The 18,104-nt window shown below is 48.1% G+C and overlaps 1 long non-coding RNA gene across 1 annotated transcript; it reads left to right on the top strand.

Annotated features, from left to right (window-relative positions):
- Window positions 1–901: 901 nt before the first annotated feature.
- On the top strand, window positions 902–1,691 carry LOC140386010 (uncharacterized). Its single transcript, XR_011933531.1, has 2 exons — window positions 902–1,037; window positions 1,309–1,691. It is a non-coding gene; the product is annotated as an uncharacterized lncRNA (long non-coding RNA).
- Window positions 1,692–18,104: the final 16,413 nt, after the last annotated feature.

The following is an 18,104-nucleotide window of genomic DNA, read 5'->3' as shown; positions in this document are numbered from 1 at the left end:
TTTCCGTTCAATTATAGCTTCTTATTGTGCTGCACAAATGATTTCATGGTATATCGATTTTTGGGGGAAGAGGAATCCCTGAGAATATGTTTTTAAATATCACATAGTCTATTTACAATACTCTCAGGAAAACTGGGTAATTATCAGCCATGTGAAGTCAGGCAATGTGATGACACAAGGGAGAAGCTTCTTCATTAGTGAATGGATAATAGGGAAGTCGTTCGACATGAATTGCTTTGATATTATGGAATATTTCTGAGCCAGTGGGATTAGTCTCACTGCCACAGAATGAGCAAGCAAGTGTCCGGATATTGGGCAGAAAATCCCTTTCTTCAGATCTTTGGCCTGTTAAAAATTCAGCGGGTCACCCTTTACTAAACCACTTGCTGAAATGAGGGATTCCCCACCCCACATGCTGCAATAAGTATGCAGGCAAGGACACTGTTACTGTTCAGTTAAGAGACTTTTTAAATGGTGAATGGCTGGATTTCTCACAAGAGTAATTTAATTGTGGAATTTTAGGTTTTTAACAGTTGAATTTGTAATTTGTTTTGTCTGTGTCTTTTTCTGAATTATTGGCATTGATTGCTGCAATTAAGACGATATGAGAATTTCTTTTTAGCTTAGTAATTTTCGGAAGATAAATAAAACACAAAAGAAGCTGTGCAAGGAGGATTTGGCTGCACTGCCCTTGACAAGAAGCCTGCACTTACCCACACAGGCCTTTGTGCAGACCTGGTGATGCCGACCTGGAAACGTCCAAGGAATAGTTTCCCAGAGGCTCCATCACAGCCCGAGCAGGTTGTGATGGAGCGCCATCTGCTGGAATCAAACCTCTGAATAACCTGCTGGACAGTGAAGTTTCCACAATCCTTAACTTTTACAAAGTCTTACAACACCAGGTTAAAGTCCAACAGGTTTGTTTCGATGTCACTAGCTTTCGAGAGAGGCTGATGTTTTGGCCTTTACCTCCCTGATAGCCCGGATGTGGATTTTGCTTGGGTGGAGGGATTCGGAGCATCTCCGAAAGCGGGTGGGTGAGTGACCTGGTGGAATTTCTGGGGCTGGAGAAGGTCAAGTTCGTCCTGAGGTGGTCAGTTGATGGGTTCGCTCAGAGGCAGAAGCTGTTCATTGGCTTCTTTAAGAAGGATTGAGGTGTCAGCAGTAGCGGAGGGGAGAAAGGGGGGGGGCTAAGGGGGTTAAAATGGTGAAGGCAGGACAGGAGGAAGGGGTATGGCATGGGAGGGAGTGGGTGTTGGTTATTTATTACGTCGTATAATTTTTCTTCTGCTTTTCATTGAATCATAGAATTTAAAGAACAGAAGGAGGCCATTCAGCCCATCGAGTCTGCACCGGCCCTTGGAAAGAGTGCCCCACTTAAGCCCACACCTCCACCCCATCCCGGTCACCCTGTAACCCCACCTAACCTTTTTGGTCACTAAGGGCAATTTAGCATGGCCAATCCACCTAACCTGCACATCTTTGGACTTGTGGGAGGAAACCGGAGCACACGGAAGAAACCCACGCACACACGGGGAGAACGTGCAGACTCCGCACAGACAGTGACCGAGCGGGGAATCGAACCTGGGTCCCTGGAGCTGTGAAGCAACAGTGCTAACCACTGTGCTACCCTGCCTGCTTGTTTTGCTGTTTGTTTATGCAAATGCCTGAATAAAATATTTTAAAAGAAACTTTTATGCCTCAGGCCCATTTCAAACTCAAGACATCAGCAATACTTATCAGTCCCCACAGTGCAAAATGCATCAAATATTAATTACCAGAACAAAATCATTTTCTCATTGGTAAAATTGTAACTGAATATGAGAAAAGATTAACAATTTGAATAAAAGGGAACCTGAAAATTTTCTATAAATTTGCTAAGAGTAAAGGGATAGTTAAAGGAATGTTACGGCAGATTAGGGACAAAAATATTTGTGTGGAAGCAAAGGGCATGACCGAGGCACTGGAAATAGTACTTTGCGTCTGTTTTCACAAAAGAAGAAGATGAAGTTAACTTCGGAGGATGGAGTAGATATTAATTAGGATCAAGAAACATAGATTGAAAGGAGGTGCTGAATATATTCGCACTTGAAGTTGACAAGTCACCTGGTCCAGATGGGATGCACACCAGCTTTCTGAGGGGAGGTCGGATGAAGATAACAGAAAGCTAACCACAATCTTTCAGTTTTTCTTGGAGGAATTCAGACATGGAGCTCAGGCCAAAATGGGCAAAATTTGGGAGGCAACAACATTTAAAGTCATTTGGGGAGGAAAGGAAGGTTGGTGATATTTTACAAGGGTAGAGGGATCAAGGTGCTTTTTATGGTGAGCAGTGACGGAGACAAATTTGAAAGAGAATGGGATAGTAACTGAGAAGAGAACCATTAACAATAATATCTAACATGGGAGCGAGGAAGGTTGGCCGGTCAGTAATTTCATGCAAATAGATCGTGGGAGCAGGAGATGGGTCTCATGGACAAGGTGAACTCAGAGAAGGCATTGGAGTAGATGAGAAAGATGAAGTGAAAGATGCACGTTCAGAACTAAGGCAAGGTGGAACTTTAGTGCACGTTCAGCGCCATAGGCGAAAGGAAGGAGGGGGGGGGGGGAAGTGACAGAGGCAACTGATTGGATGGACTCCATAAGCCACTTGCAGATGGTGGAGATGAGAGGGAGGGGAGGGAGTACTGGAATTTTCAAAGATGGTTTTCAGTAGGGAAAAGAAGCTGGGAACGGTGTTTGCGTTCCAGGATGATTTGGAATAGTTTTGGCAAATGAGAGCAGAACCTGATAGTGCTTTATGAGGTCCAGTCAGATCTGTCAAAGAATGACTAAATCAGTGTCTGCCATATCCATTCAAGATGGTGTCTCACTTGGTATTTTATTTTTACATTTAGAATACCCAATTCTTTTTTTCCAATTAAAGGGCAATGAAAGGAAAATACATCATAGGGCAAACATAAAATACACAATGTAAATACATAGACAAAGGCAGGCATCAGGTGATGATGTGTGAAGATGTGTTAATTGGAAAGATTTAAAAAAAGACAGGAAGAGCAGCGCGGTGGTGCAGTGGTTAGCACTGCTGCCTCACGGCAGGTCCCAGGTCCCAGGTTCAATCCCGGCTCTGGGTCACTGTCCGTGTGAAGTTTGCACATTCTCCCCGTATCTGCGTGGGCCTCACCCCCACAACCCAAAGATGTGCAGGCTAGGTGGTTTGGCCACGCTAAATTGCCCCTTAATTGGAAAAAATGAGTTGGGTACTCTAAATTTATTTTTTTTAAAAGACAGGAAATCAGAGATGCATGTGATAAAGGAACATCTGTGATTATGGTGATTTTAATCTGCATATAGATTGGGTGAGTCAAATTAGTCACAGTACAATAGAGGAGGAATTTCTGGAGTGTGTATGAGATGGTTTTCCGGACCAAAACACCGAGGAAACAACAAGTTCATGTTGGACTGGGTGCTGTGCAATGAGAAAGGATTAGTTGACAATCTAGTTGTGAGCGAACCCTTGGGGTGAGTGACCATAATATGACAGAATTCCTTATCATGGTGGATAGTGAGGTAGTTGATTCTGAGACGAGGGTCCTGAATCTCAATCAAGGTAACTGTGATGGTATGGGGCATGAGCTGGCTATGATGGACTGGGAAAAATTACTGAAAGGAAGGACAGTGGGCAGGCAATGGCAGGTATTCAAGGAATGAATATGTGAACTCCAAAGTTATTTATTCCTATTTGGTGCAAGAGTAGAACGGGAACTGTGACCAAACCATTGCATACAAGGCAAATTAGAGGTAGTTTAGATTCAAAGAGGAGACATAGTTAACTAGAAAAAGCAATAGACCTGAGGATTGGGAACAGCTTAAAATGCAGAATAGGCTGACCAAGAGATTGATTTAGAAGGGGAAAATACAATATGAAAGTAAGCTTTTTATAAAAATAAATTTAGTGCACCCAATTAAGGGGCAATTTAGCATGACCAATCCACCTACGCTGCACATCTTTGGGTTGTGGGGGTGAAACCCACACAAGCATGGGGAGAATGTGCAAAATCTACATGGACACTGACCAGGGCCGAGATAGAACCTGGGACCTCGGTGCCGTGAGGCAGCAATGCTAACCACTGTGCCACCGTGCTGTCCTTATCCCAGAATGCTTAAGGCAGTGGTCCTAGACTTCCGGTGGTGGCCATGGAGTGAGCGGTCACACATTCGGCAGCTCCCGCTCAAGGTGGATTTTTTTGGACCTTTCCCTCTTCGTAAGGGTGGAGGTTCAATGGAAAAAGGTGCAGGAGAGCCAGGAGAAAGTGAGACTCCACTGGCGTGGTTGGTGGATAGATCCATGGACCAGATGTGGTTTGAGAAGAAGGGAGCTAGTGGAGCAGGAAAATCTTCATGCGCCACAGGTCAAGATGGCGGTGGGTAAAGGGCCTGTCCTGCCTGCTCAGTGGTTGACGGAGCAGCTGGTGGACTTCTTAAATGACAAGTTCAGCCAGCAGAGGAGGGAAACCCATGAGGACCTAGCCAGGCTGGTAGAGCAGCTCAAAGCAGGGATTGATCATGTGGAGCAGAGGCTGGAGTCCCAGGGCCAGGCAATTCAGAATGTGGAAGACTCGGTGGTGGAGTGCAAGGAACAGTTGGCCTCGTTGGTGGCTGAGACGAGAGAGATGTGGGAGACCCAAAAGCGGCTAAAGGAGAAGGTGGAGGATCTGGAGAACTGCTCCAAAAGATAAAACCTGCAGATCGTGGGGATGCCCGAGGGTACTGAAGGAGCGGACACCGGCACATATGTGGCCAAGATTCTGGAAAAGTGGGCAGCACAGTGGTGCAGTGGTTAGTATTGCTGCCTCACGGCACCAAGGTCCCAGGTTCGATCCCGGCTCTGGGTCACTGTCCGTGTGGAGTTTGCACATTCTCCCCGTGTTTGCGTTGGCTTCGCCCCCACAACCCAAAAAGATGTGCAGGCTAGGTGGATTGGCCACACTAAATTCCCCTTAATTGGAAAAAATGAATTGGGTACTCTTAAATTAAAAAAAAAGATTCTGGAAAAGGTGATGGGGAGGGCACCTTGGACCGGCCTCTGGAGGTCGACCAAGCGTATAGGGAGCTGATGAGGAGGCCGCAGGTAGGTGAGCCGCCGAGGACGATGGTGGTGCGACTGCACTGTTTCCTGGACAAGTAAAAGATTTTGCAATAGGCAAGGCAGACGAGGAAGTGCACCTGGGAAGGGAATGAGTTGCAGGTGTACCGGGACCAGGGCGCAGAACTGGCGAAGAGGAGGGCTGGGTTTTACCGGGTCAAGGCTGCCCTCTTTAAAAAGGGGGTGAAGTTCAGGATGATGTACCCGGCCCACCTCATTATAACCTTCCAGAATCGGGAACATTATTTTGGAACGCCAGAGGAGGTGATGGAATTTCTGAGGGATTATGGATTAGCAGAAGGAAGACATTAAGCTTTGGAGGAGGTGTTTTGGTGCGATGCACGATCAATTACATTCAAGACGAAGTGATTTCATAACTGAAGGCTTTAATCAATTAGAACTTGTTCCCCAGCAGCTTCGGTACAGAAAGTGAAGGCTGCTGGGACGGCACTGGTTTTATACTCCGCCTGTCAGGGCGGAGCAATGTATCAACAGCCAATGGTAAACTCCTAGGTTTAACCAATGGTCATCAGCCTCTTAGGTACCGCAATACCTGATAATACCACAGGGTGTTTGTTTTTTTCTCTTGATGGTTGTTGTGGTGTTGGGTGCTCTGATGCACAGATGAGCCAACACAGTTGTATTTGGTACAACTCTATTTTATTTCAACTTCTATATACAATTCGTTCTGGATACTCTGCACGTGGTGTCTCCCTGAGTGTGTAGTGTAACAGATCTGTCCTTCTCCTGGTCTCCAGCTATACTGGCCACCAGGTGTCGTGTTTGTCCTTTTATACTGTCCCTGTCCTTGTCTGTGATTGGTTGTGGTGTTGTGTGTTCAGATTTGTCTGTTGGTGTGTCTATCATGATGTGTGTGTTTGAATATCATGACATCCCCCCTTTTTACAAAGATATGTGCCTACTTGGTTATAAATATAATTGTGTCGTGTGTGCATCTAAGAGTGTGTGTGTGTGTTATTTACAGCATGTGCATACGACGTAACTATATACATGGGGCGATGTCGGGTGCGTCATGCTAATGAGGTTGTACCGTAACAAAACATGAATGCAAAAAAACTTTGACTAGTGGTCCGGTCAAACGATATCTAGAATGATAAAACAACAACAGGTTATAATACAGCAGTGTTTAACGTTTAAACGTAGGAGCAGTGTTATAAGTCCAGTCTAATAGGTGTGCGACGAATTCGGGTTGACCGCCTCAAGGGTGGGTCAAGAACCACCAGCTGATGTGCAAGCCTGGCCACGGGTGGCGATGGAAGGGGCATGATCCGTGGCAGCTCCACGAAGTCATCCTTGGGAACCAGTGGAGGATCCGGCGTGTGTGTGCGGTTCAGTTGCGAGCGTGGAAGCGGCGCAAGCTCGCCGATTGCGCCTACGCACCAATCCATCCGCCATGCATACCAGGAACGAGGTGGAGTCTTTTTTCTTTTTATGTTTGTGGTGGTGCCGCTGGACGGCATCTTGTAGCCGATGGGTCGTTGCCATTGAAAAGGCGCCATCACTAATATCATGCAAGGCGATGAATGTGCCAGATGTGGAAGTTGGCCGAGACCGTGCACGCTGGTTCTGGCCACATGCTGTGCTGGAAGGGCGACTCTGCAGAGAAACGTCGAAGCATGTCGCTTTGGAGAGAGAATTGCTGCTCGCATCAACGTCTGGCGATGGCGCGAATTGGTGTATCCGTCTTGGACCGCCGGTGCTGGTCGCCACTGCCGACCCAGTGTGACTGCCACGCGATCCATTCCCTGTCGCCGTGGCATCTGCCGTCACCCTGAGCATGCCATCATCGAGGCCACGACACTGCCCGTCCGGAGCAAAGTCTGGCGTACGCGAATCAGAGTCGGCGCTTGGCTGCTCCCCATCTGGAGTCCCAACAGGTTCACTGGAGGCAGCCGAGATTCCCAGAAGCTGCACTTCTGGAGTCGGAACATGAAGGAATTCACCGACCAGTGGAGAGGCTCGAGCCATCGAGGGTGGAAGCGGTGCGGCGCCACCGCAGTCGTCAGTGGACCCACCGTGATCGTCGAGTGCCTCTGCACGCACTAGGCGAGGTCTGTCACCTTGCACCTTTTGCATGGGAAGTGGGATGCTGTCGTTAGTCGTCTCACATCCCGTGGATAGATCCTTATTAGCAGCTTGCTGTTCACTAGGGTTGGGTAAATTGTCAGAGTTTTCATCTGGTGGTGCAAACCATGTCGGTGGACTGTCATTGTCTTGCCGTTGTCCTTCATTTGGGCTTTTCTTCTTTGGAATTTTAAATCTTCCCCCAGACATTGCAGAACCTTGTTTATTACCCTCAAATTCTCCCATATGTATGGCCTCAAATGTAGGATCCAATGTTTATTTCGACATTGTACTATTTTCCAAAGAACATTCCGTTTCAATTTTCTTCTCAGTTACCTCATATGTATCTTTGTCTAATGTACATGCCTTCATAGTCTCTGGGTCTGATTTTGCTGGGACTGGCATAGTCACAGTCTCTCTTTTACGGTTCTCAATTGCCCACATTATACTCCCCATACATAACTGCTTAATCACTGGGGTTAGTGTGGTACAATGGATAATCGGGTCGACCTTATCTGCATCTTCACCATTAGTGGAAAGCACACTTGGTTCACTTGAAACTGCTGCGGGTTCTAACTTCTTTATCTGGCTACTCGATGTCGGTGTTCTCAGGATTCTTGCTCCAATGTTCTGCTCATTTATCAGTGGAGTGTGTATAGATTCAATGCAGTTAATGTTCCCCTCAAGGTTTGAAGAGTCATTACTGACTAACTGCTGGTCTCCGAAGTTGGGACTTCGCGGTGTTGTGTTGAAGGGAGACATTTGTCCCTGCTGTAGGTATGATTCAGGTTGTGTTATTTTCATTAACTGAGGATCAATGTCTTGTCCATTTTTTTTATCCGTACTAAAACACTGGCAATTCTCAGTCTGCTCCTTGCAAGTTAAACATACAAGTAATTTCTTTAGCAAATCCTCAGCATCCTTCTGTGACCGTTCAGCATTATTAATCTCTGTTCGGCTATAATGATCCTGAAGGTCAGCACATAAACCTTTTTCCTTTGGGCTTGGAAGAGGAGATTCCTTTGGCTTGTCTTCAGTTGGGCTTGAACAGTCATCAGCGCTGTGCCCTTCATTGTAGCATGAGAGACCGTCATGGTCATGCTGCTGTGCAGTGGAGCATGGTAGGCTGTTATAGCCTTCGTGCTGTTCACGTGAGCATGGCAGACTTGCATCGTCTGCCGCTGGTTGGTCAGGAGAGGTTGCTAGACCCTCATGGTCTTGTTCCTGCAAGGACTGCGCATCGGAGTCAAGCGTTTCTTCTATCGTGGAGGCTGTCCACGAGCTCTCTGTGGAGGCTTGTGACACTGGAGTCACTTCTTGTTCGTGCAAGGACTGCGCTCTTGAATCTTGCGTTTCTGCAATTGTGGAGTCTGTCCACGAGCTCACTGTGGAGGCTTGTGACTCTGGAGTCACTTCTTGTTCATGCAAGGACTGCGCTCTGGAGTCTTGCATTTCTGCAATTGTGAAGTCTTTCCACGAGCTTGCTGTGGAGGCTTGTGACTCTGGAGTCACTTCTTGTTCGCGCAAGGACTGCGCTCTGGAGTCTTGCGTTCCTTTTATCGTGGAGTCTGTCCACGAGCTCGCTGTGGAGGCTTGTGACTCTGGAGTCACTTCTTGTTCATGCAAGGACTGCGCTCTGGAGTCTTGCATGTCTTCTTTCATAGAGTCGGGAACGCTGAGCGGGACGTGGACCATGCTCTGTGTGGCAGCAGGGCGCTCTCCGTGTGCTTGCACCGCTCCCTGTCTGTTAATTTCAGGCTGCGGCATCATCCTGCACTGATGAGTTGGGACGTCAAATCTGCTGGGTTGAAGATCGTCAAATCCGAAAAATGAATCCGCATCTGCGTCGGATTCAATGTGAGGGTCGCCAATGTGCAACACGAAAGGTTCGTCCGAGTCGTAGTCGTCTAGGACCATGGAGCTGTCATTGGGCTCGCGAGGTCCAGAAAAAATGTAAAGATCGGTATTGAAGTATTCGAGGTCGGAATCATCGGCTTGTGCATAGGTAACTGCTTGTTGCAGGGTTCTGCGGAGGTCAAATTCATCTCCTGGGTCAATTTGCGGCAATGTGCTGTCATTCCAGGTGAGGGAAGGTTGTTTTACAGCTTTAACAGATTTTTGTTTTTTTGATTTGGGACGTTTCCCCTTTAAATTGGTGCGGTCTGGGGCCTCTGACATCCTGACGCTCGGTATGTAGCACGTAGGAAGCGACTGCGCATGTGCAGATCGCTGTTCCTTTACCGATGGCCGTTTTCTTGACTGCGCATGCGCAGCGTCTCTTCCGGTTCTGCGCACTGCTCGCGCAACTGTGCTAGCATGATACCTTTAGCAAGATGGCCGCCGACCTCGACCCAACTCTCTCTCAGGCCCGGGATTTCAGCCTCTGGGAATTCGGCCTCCGGGATCCCGGCCACGAGGTGAGTACTGCCGCTTTTCTTACCTTTACTTGCCGATTGTAGTGTGTTTTCCTCACAGTACTTGGCGAATTTGTCCAGGACTGCCTGGTAATTGTTGCCTCCTGAAGAACCTGAACCTTGTGAAGATTTCTTTTGCCCTTGCACTGGCGATGGTGAGGAGAAATTCAATTTTTTCATCATCATCCAGGTCTTTTGAGTTCAGCTGCCACCAGGAACAATTCAAACGCTTGCCGGAATCGGCGCCAGTTTTTGCGGAGATCGCCGTGGCACTGGAACGGCTGCGGAACCGGGAGCCAATACATCTTGCCTGGGTACTGCTGGTTGTCTCTGTACACTGAGGTATGTCGGCAGGTATCGATCCACTCCTGTACCATGTGGTGTTGGGTGCTCTGATGCACAGATGAACCAACACAGTTGTATTTGGTACAACTCTATTTTATTTCAACCTCTATATACAATTCGTTCTGGATACTCTGCACGTGGTGTCTCCCTGAGTGTGTAGTGTAATAGGTCTGTCCTTCTCCTGGTCTCCAGCTATACTGGCCACCAGGTGTCGTGTTTGTCCTTTTATACTGTCCCTGTCCTTGTCTGTGATTGGTTGTGGTGTTGTGTGTTCTGATTTGTCTGTTGGTGTGTCTATCATGATGTGTGTGTTTGAATATCATGACAGTTGTTGGAGAGCTTTTCTCCTTTGTTTTGTGGGGCTTGGTGGTGTGGTGCTTGGGGAACGTCAAGGCTGAGTGCACCTTTTTTTCTGTTTCTTTGTTTCATGAGGGGGTGCGAACGGGGGGTTGGAGAGTAGGAGGCTTGGAGGCCTTGGGCTGCCAGGCTCGCTGAGCGGGCGAGTTAACGACATTGCAGTGGGGTGGTCAGGTGGTTGGTGCAGGGGAGGGGGATGGGGTTGTTGTTTTGTTTGGGGGAGAGAGGGTGGGGAGGGCCTGCTGACAAGGGTGTGGTTGCTGTGGCGCAGCAGGAAGGGGAGTGATGACAGTCGACATCTGACAGTGGGCCTGGAGGGTGGCGTGACATGGGCCAAGGGCCCAAAAATGGATATGGCTGATTGGCAGGGGAAGGGGCGGGGAAGCCCCCCAATCAGGCTAGACATGTGGAATGTGAGGGCTCTGAATGGGCCTGTCAAACAGTCACGTGTGTTCATGTACTTGAGGAGTTTGAAGGCAGACGTGCCTTTATTATAAGTGGTGCAATTAAAGATAGGAGGTCAGACAAGGCTGAGGAAAGCTTGGGTAGGGCACGTGTTCCACTCAGGACTGGACATGAAGCCGAGAGGGGTGGTTGTGCTGGTGATTAAACGGGTGGCTTTTGAGGTGGGGAGCATTGTGGCAGATTTGGGGGAAAGGTTTCGGATGGTGAGAGGGAAGCTGGAGTGGATGCCGGTGGTTTTGGTGAATGTTTATGCCCCAAACTGGGATGATGTGGAGTTAATGAGATGGGTGTTGGGGAAGATGCCTGATGGGGGTGGACTTTGACACGGTCATTGAGCCAGGCTTGGAATGGTCGAGCCTGAGGTCGGGGTAGGTGTCGGTTGCGGCGAAGGAGTTGAAGGGCTTTATGGAGCACGTGGGGGTGGCTGGAGGGTGGAACCGTGGAGATTTAGGAGGCCGAGTACGAAAGAGTTTAGTTTTTGTACTTTTCCCATGTGCAAAGGTGTACTCCCGGATTTATTTCTTTGTGGTGGACAAGGTGTTGCTGGCGGTGGTGGTGGACTCGGCATATTCGCCAATCATGGTTTCAGACCAAGCGCCACATTGAGTGGATTTGCAAGTGGACTGGGTTGAGGGGGGGGGGGGCGTGCCCACAGTGGAGGCTGCATGTGGGGTTGTTCGGAGTGTGCCAGCTGGTGAAGGTTGCCGTCCGGGGGTTTGTGGAGCTTAACGATACGGGGAAGATTATGGCCGCCACGCTGTGGGAGGTACTGAAGGCGGTGGTTAGGGGGGAGTTTATTTCGATTCGGGCACACAGGGAAAAGGAGGAATGAGCAGAGATGGCAACACTGGTGGACGAAACTTTGAGGGTTGATAGGAGGTACTCGGTGGCCCCGGAGGCAAGAGGATAGGCAGGGGCTCCAGTTGGAGTTTGGGCTGGTGTCCATGAGGAAGGTGGTAGGGCAGTTGCGGAGGGTCAGGGGGGTAGTGTACGAGTACGGGGAGAAGGCGAGTAGGATGCTATCCCACCAACTTCGGAAGCAGGAGACGACGAGGGAGATTGGGAGATTGAAAGAAGGGACGGGAAGGGTGGTGCTGGACCAGTGGGGATAAATGGGGTGTTTGAGGAGTTTTAAAGGAAGCTATATGAGTCAGAGCCCCCGGCCGGGGGGGAGGGAATGCAGCAAGTTTTGGATGGGTTGGAGTTTCCCAAGGTTGATGAGGACCTGTGGAGGGGCTGGGGGTCCCATTGGATTAATGGAAGTGATGGAGAGCATGGGGGCGATGCAGGCAGGGAAGGCCCCGGATCCGATGGGTTCCCGGTGGAATTTTATAAGAGGATTATGGGGGACTTAGGGGTCTGCTGGTGAGGACGTATAGTGAGGCGACGGAATGGGGGGAGCTCCCCCCTACAATATCGCAGCTGTCTATTTCCCTGATACTGAAGGAAAATAAGGATCCGGAGCAGGGTGGGTCCTACTGTCCGATATCGTTGCTAAATTTGGACAGCAAGCTGCTGGTGAAGGTGCTGGCCTTGTGTATTGAGGACTGTGTACCAGGAGTGATAGGTGAAAATCAGATGGGATTTGTGAAAGGGAGACAGTTGTCGGTGAATGTAAGGAGATTTCTTAATTTGATTATGATGCCCCTGGAGGGGCAGCAAGTGGAGGTGGCAGTGGCAATGGATGCAGAGAAATCTTTCGAGTGGGTAGAGTGGGAGGTGCCAGGATGGTTTGGGTTCGGGCAGGGGTTTGTGGATTGGGTCCGGTTGCTGTATAGGGCGCCGGTAGCAATCGTGCAGACGAACTGGGTGAGCTCGGGGTATTTCGGGCTCCAATGTGGGTCAAGGCAGGAGTGCCCGCTCCTTGCTTTTTGCCCTGGTGATAGAGCCATTGGCAATGGCGCTTAGAACATCAAGGGGTTGGAGAGGGATTGTGTGGGAGGGTTCGAGTACAGGGTTTTGCTGTTGCTGGATATTCTGAACCCACTGGGGGCATTGGCAGAATTATGAGCATTTTGGAGGACAATGGTCGGTTTTATGGATACAAGCTGAACATGGGGAAGAGCGAGGTAGTCCTGATTGAGAACAGGGGGCAGGAGAGGAGGTTGGGGGAGCTGCCGTTCAAGGTGGTGGGGGCAAGTTACAGTACTTGGACATCCAGGTGGCGCGGGGTTGGGCGCAGCTGCTGAATATGCTCCGTTGGTGGAGCAGATGAAGGGGGATTTTAAGAGGTAGGATGTGCTGCCATTGTTGGGGCAGGTGCAGACAGTAAAGATGGTCCACCTCCAGGTTTTCCAACTATCCTTTCAAACAAGTCTTTTTCTTGGTTGTTTTAGCAAGCTTCACCTCCAGGTTTTCTAACTCTCCTTTCAACATTCTTTTGACATGAATGCTTTTTGCTAATTGCTTCACAATGTTTCAACTATTGCTTCACAAGCTGCAGTAAAATATCACAAAACCTTCACTTCAGATATCTTTGGTCTCTCACCAGTCAACTTCTTCTCGGCTCTGTCTGTGACTTCAATGTACCCTATTCCAGTTTCCTCTGGTCATTTAACTTCAGACTTCCTGGAAACTTACTTCTCTACTTCCTTAGCTAGCTGTTCATCAGATTTTTGGCACTTACTTCCTTGCCCCTTACTCCATTGTATGGTTTTTCTTCTAGCAAAGCTGTGAGAGGCATCCTCTCTCCCTGTTAAATTCCTTCCACTATACTGGCTTCCAGTTAAAACTATACTCAAATGGGCAGCATTGTGGCACAAGTGGTTAGCACGGTTGCCTCACAGCACCGAGGTCCCAGGTTTGATTCTGGGTCACTGTCTGTGTGGAGTTTGCACATTCTCTCCATGTTTGCGTGGGTTTCGCCCTCACAACCCAAAAAAGATGTGCAAGTTAGGTGGATTGGCCACGCTAAATTGCCCCTTAATTGGAAAAAATGAATTGGATACCCTAAGTTTATTTAAAAAAACTATATTCAATAAGGTTTTTCCCTAAAAAGTGGCCTTGGTTGCTAAGCAACATCTTACTCTTTCCCCAAGGTCATGTTTACTTTTCTCATCATAAATCCTCTCTTGGCACAATAGAAACTCAGTTTAAACTGAAACCAAAACCTCCATACATGCAAATACTTTTGTTTAACATGAATCTAATTAGATTGTACTCTTCCTTGCACAAAAACATGAAATTAAACCAAATTAAATCGATACCTTATTTCAATATTCAACAATACAAATATACTTCACAGCGCCAGGGTCCCAGGTTCAATTCCCGCTATGCGGAGTCTGCACGTTCTCCCCGTGTCTTTGTAGGTTTCCTCCGGGTGATCCGGTTTCCTCCCACAAGTCCCGAAAGACGTGCTGTTAGGTAATTTGGACATTCTGAATTCTCCCTCAGTGTACCCCAACAGGTCAGGAGTGTGGCGACTAGGGGATTTTCACAGTAACGTCATTGCAGTGTTAATGTAAGCCTACTTGTGACAATAATAAAGATTATCATTATTATTATTATTTTTGATCACTTAAACGTACCTCTGTTTCCTGACAATACACATGCTGAAATTGCCTGGGCTTAAACTATTGAAATGCTGATTTCTGCTGCCTTTGTGATTATCTCCAACACTGAGCTCAATGTCAGAGTCATGAACCAGGTACATGAGACTTACCTGGATACTTGCTCATCCCTAATTGCCCTTGAAGGGGTGGTGGTGAGTGGCTTCTTGAGCTGCTGCAGTGCATGTGCACCCTCAGAGCTGTTGGAGAGTTTTCCAGGATTTTGACCCAGCGAAAGTGAAGGAATGGTGATATATTTCCAAGTTAGGATGCTGTGTGACTTGGAGAGGAAGTTCCAGGTGGTGCTGTTTCCATTCACGTGCTGACCTTGTCTTTCTAGTTGGTCGAGGTCACAGGTTGGAAGTTGTGTCAAAGGAGCCATGGTTAGTTGCTGCACTGCATCTTGTAGATGGTACACATGGCTGCCATTGTTCATCGCTGCTGGAGGGTGTGAATCTTTGTCAAAGGGGTGCCAGTCAAGCGGGATGCTTTGTTCTGGATGGTGTTGAGCTTCATGAGTGTTGTTGGGGCTACACACATCCAGGCAAGTGGAGAATATTCCATCACATTCCTGACTTGTGTCTTATAGATGGTAGACAGGCTTTGGGGAGTCAGAAGGCAAATTACTCTGTGCAGAATTCCCAGCCTGAGGCCTGCTCTTGTTGCCATAGTACTTATAGGCTGGTCCAGTTCCGTATCTGGTCAATGCTAACTCCCAGGATGTTGATAGTAGCGATTTAGTGATGGTAATGCCATTGAATGTCGTGAGGAGATGGTTAAAATCTCTCTTGTTGGAGATGGTCATTGCCTGGCACTTGTGTGATGCAAATAATACTTGCCACTTAACAGCTCAAACCTGAGTATTATCCATGTCACGGGGTGTTTCAGTATCTGAGGAGTCGCAAATGGTGCTCAACATTGTGCAGTCATCAGCAAACATTCCCACTTCTGACCTAACGATGGAAGGAAGGTCATTGATGAAGCAGCTGATGATAGTTGGGTCTAGGACACTACCCTGAGGAACTCCTGCAGTGATGTCCTGGAACTGAGATGATTGACCTCCAACCGCCACAACCATCTTCCTTTGTGATAGGTATGACTCCGGAGAGTTTTCTCCGATTCCCATTGACTCCAGTTTTGCTCAGGCTCCTTGATGCCATACTCGGTTAAATGATGCCAAGTGCAATCAATCTCACCTCACCTCTTGAATTCAGCTCTTTCATCCATGTTTGAACCAATGCCGTAATTAGGTCAGGAGTTGAATGGCCCTGGCGGAACCCAAACTGAGCGTCAGTGAGCAGGTTATTGCTGAGTAAGTGCCGCTTGATAGCATTGGCGGTGACACCTTCCATCACTTTTTAGATGATCAAGAATATCAGTAATTTGTTGGGTTGGATTTGTCCTGTTCCTTGTGTCTAGGACACACCAGGGCAACTTTCCACATTGTCGGGTAGATTCCAATGTTGTAGCTGTACTGGAACAACTTGGCTAGGGGTGCGGCAAGTTCTGAGGGACAAGTCTTAAGTACTATTACCAAAATATTGTCAGGGTCCTGTAGCCTTTTCAGTATCCAGTGCCTTCAGCCATTTCTTGATATCACAAGTGAATCGTATTGGCTGAAGACTGGCATCTGTGATGCTGGGGACCTCCGGAAGAGGTCGAGATGGATCACCCATTCGGCACTTCTGGCTGAAGATTGTTGCAAATGACCGAGCCTTTTTAGTCTTTAGCACAGTTGTGCTGGGATTCTCCATCATTGGGGATTGGGATATTTGTGGAGCCTCTTCCTCCAGTGAATAGTTTAATTGTCCACCACCATCCAGAACTGGATTGATGGGTCTGCAGAGCTGTGATCTGATCCATTGGTTGTGGGATTGCTTAGCTTCGACTATTCCTTGCTGCATCCAATATTTGGCATGCAGAAGGGCCTGCAATCAGTCATGTGTGTGCCTTCACCAGGTTGACACCCCATTTTTAGGTCTGCCTGGTTTACTCCTTGCATGCCCTCCTGCACTATTCATTGCACCAGGGTTCACTAGGGGTGAGGGGAGGCAGAAGACTCCAATGAGAATTGTGACATGGAATGGCTGCAGGTTAAATGGTCTCGGGTATTCACACACCTGAAGAGTTTGAGAGCGGAGATGTTTTTTTTGCGGTGGATACATCTCCGGGTGAAGGATCAGATAAGGTTGAGGAAGGCATGGATGGGGCAAGTGCAAGTGTTTTACTCGCGGTTTGATTCAAAGTCAAGGCGGGTTGCCATTTTGTTGTGCAAGAAAACAGGAGCCAGGAAGGTGTGGGACCCCAGGGGTGGGGGTGGGGTGTGTGTGTGTGTGTGTGGGGGGGGGGGGGGGGGGGGAGACTTATGATAGTGAGTGGGGTACTAGTCAGGATGCCCATAGTTTTGGTGAATGTGTACGCATCTATTTGGGATGATGCCGGATTTGTGAAGAGGTTATTAGGGGCAATACCAGTTTTGGATGCTCACCAGCTGATCATGGGGGGGTTGGGGGATTTCAATTGTATAATGGAGCTGAGGTCGGATAGGTTGAACCCTAAGTCAATGGGGAGGTTGAAAATCATAGATTATCATAGAATTTACAGTGCAGGAGGAGGCCATTCAGCCCATCGAGTCTGCACCGGCTCTTGGACAGAGCACCCTACCCAAGGTCAACACCTCCACCCTATCCCCATAACCCAGTAACGCCACCCAACACTAAGTGCAATTTTGGACACTAAGGGCAATTTATCATGGCCAATCCACCTAACCTGCACATCTTTGGACTGTGGGAGGAAACCGGAGCACCCGGAGGAAACCCACGCAGACACGGGGAGGATGTGCAGACTCCGCACAGACAGTGACCCAAGCCGGAATCGAACCTGGGACCCTGGAGCTGTGAAGCAATTGTGCTATCTACAGTGCTACCGTGCTGCCCCATAAAATGGTGCGAGAGCTGGGAGAGTTTATGGAAAGCATTGGGATGGTGGATCTGTGGAAGCTCAGGCACCTGGGAAAGAGGGAGTATTCCTTCGTCTTTGCTTGGGACAGGCACCGAGGCCAGGGTGGAGGTTGGATTCAGGGCATTTGACCGATAAGGGGTTCTTTGGGAAGGTGAAAGTGGCAATTAAGAACTATGTTGAGTTTAATCAGAATGGGGAGGTGTCTATGTTTTGGGAGGCCTTGAAAGCGGTGATCCTGGGGGGAATTATTTTGTTCAAGGCCCATAGAGATAGGATGAGCTGGGAGGAGCACCAACGGTATTGGACAGCTTACGTTGTCCTTTTAACATCCAGAAGACTTACAAAATACATAACCTTTAACAGAAGCACATGAGGTTAAAGTCACTGCTGAAAACATTTATAATTCTGAATTCATCAAATGATTAAGAGATAATCTTTTGATGGCAGAAAGAACAACAGTGCACCTGCTTGGTCTGGCTTCAGCTCCAACACTGAAAACGAAAATAAAACACACCCTGCAGTAAACAGCCTAAAACAAAAGTAAAAAGCGGACAGACAGCCCAGCTCTACCCACTCTCTGACATCACTGCAGTAATAAACACCTATTTCTTAAAGATACTCTCACTACAGATATTTATATACATACCCATTTCTAAACACCCATTTCTTAAAGGTACTTTCACTTGACACCTCTTCAAACATCCCCACCATCAGGGGTGCCAGCTTATCCTTGATTTTTTAATAATATTCCACTGGAAACCCAGCACTAACAGATTATATGCA

Source organism: Scyliorhinus torazame, chromosome 11 (assembly GCF_047496885.1).
Source record: "Scyliorhinus torazame isolate Kashiwa2021f chromosome 11, sScyTor2.1, whole genome shotgun sequence".
Taxonomy (NCBI): domain Eukaryota; kingdom Metazoa; phylum Chordata; class Chondrichthyes; order Carcharhiniformes; family Scyliorhinidae; genus Scyliorhinus; species Scyliorhinus torazame.
Note: the sequence above shows the minus strand (reverse complement) of the source record. Positions and strands in the feature narration are given on the sequence as shown.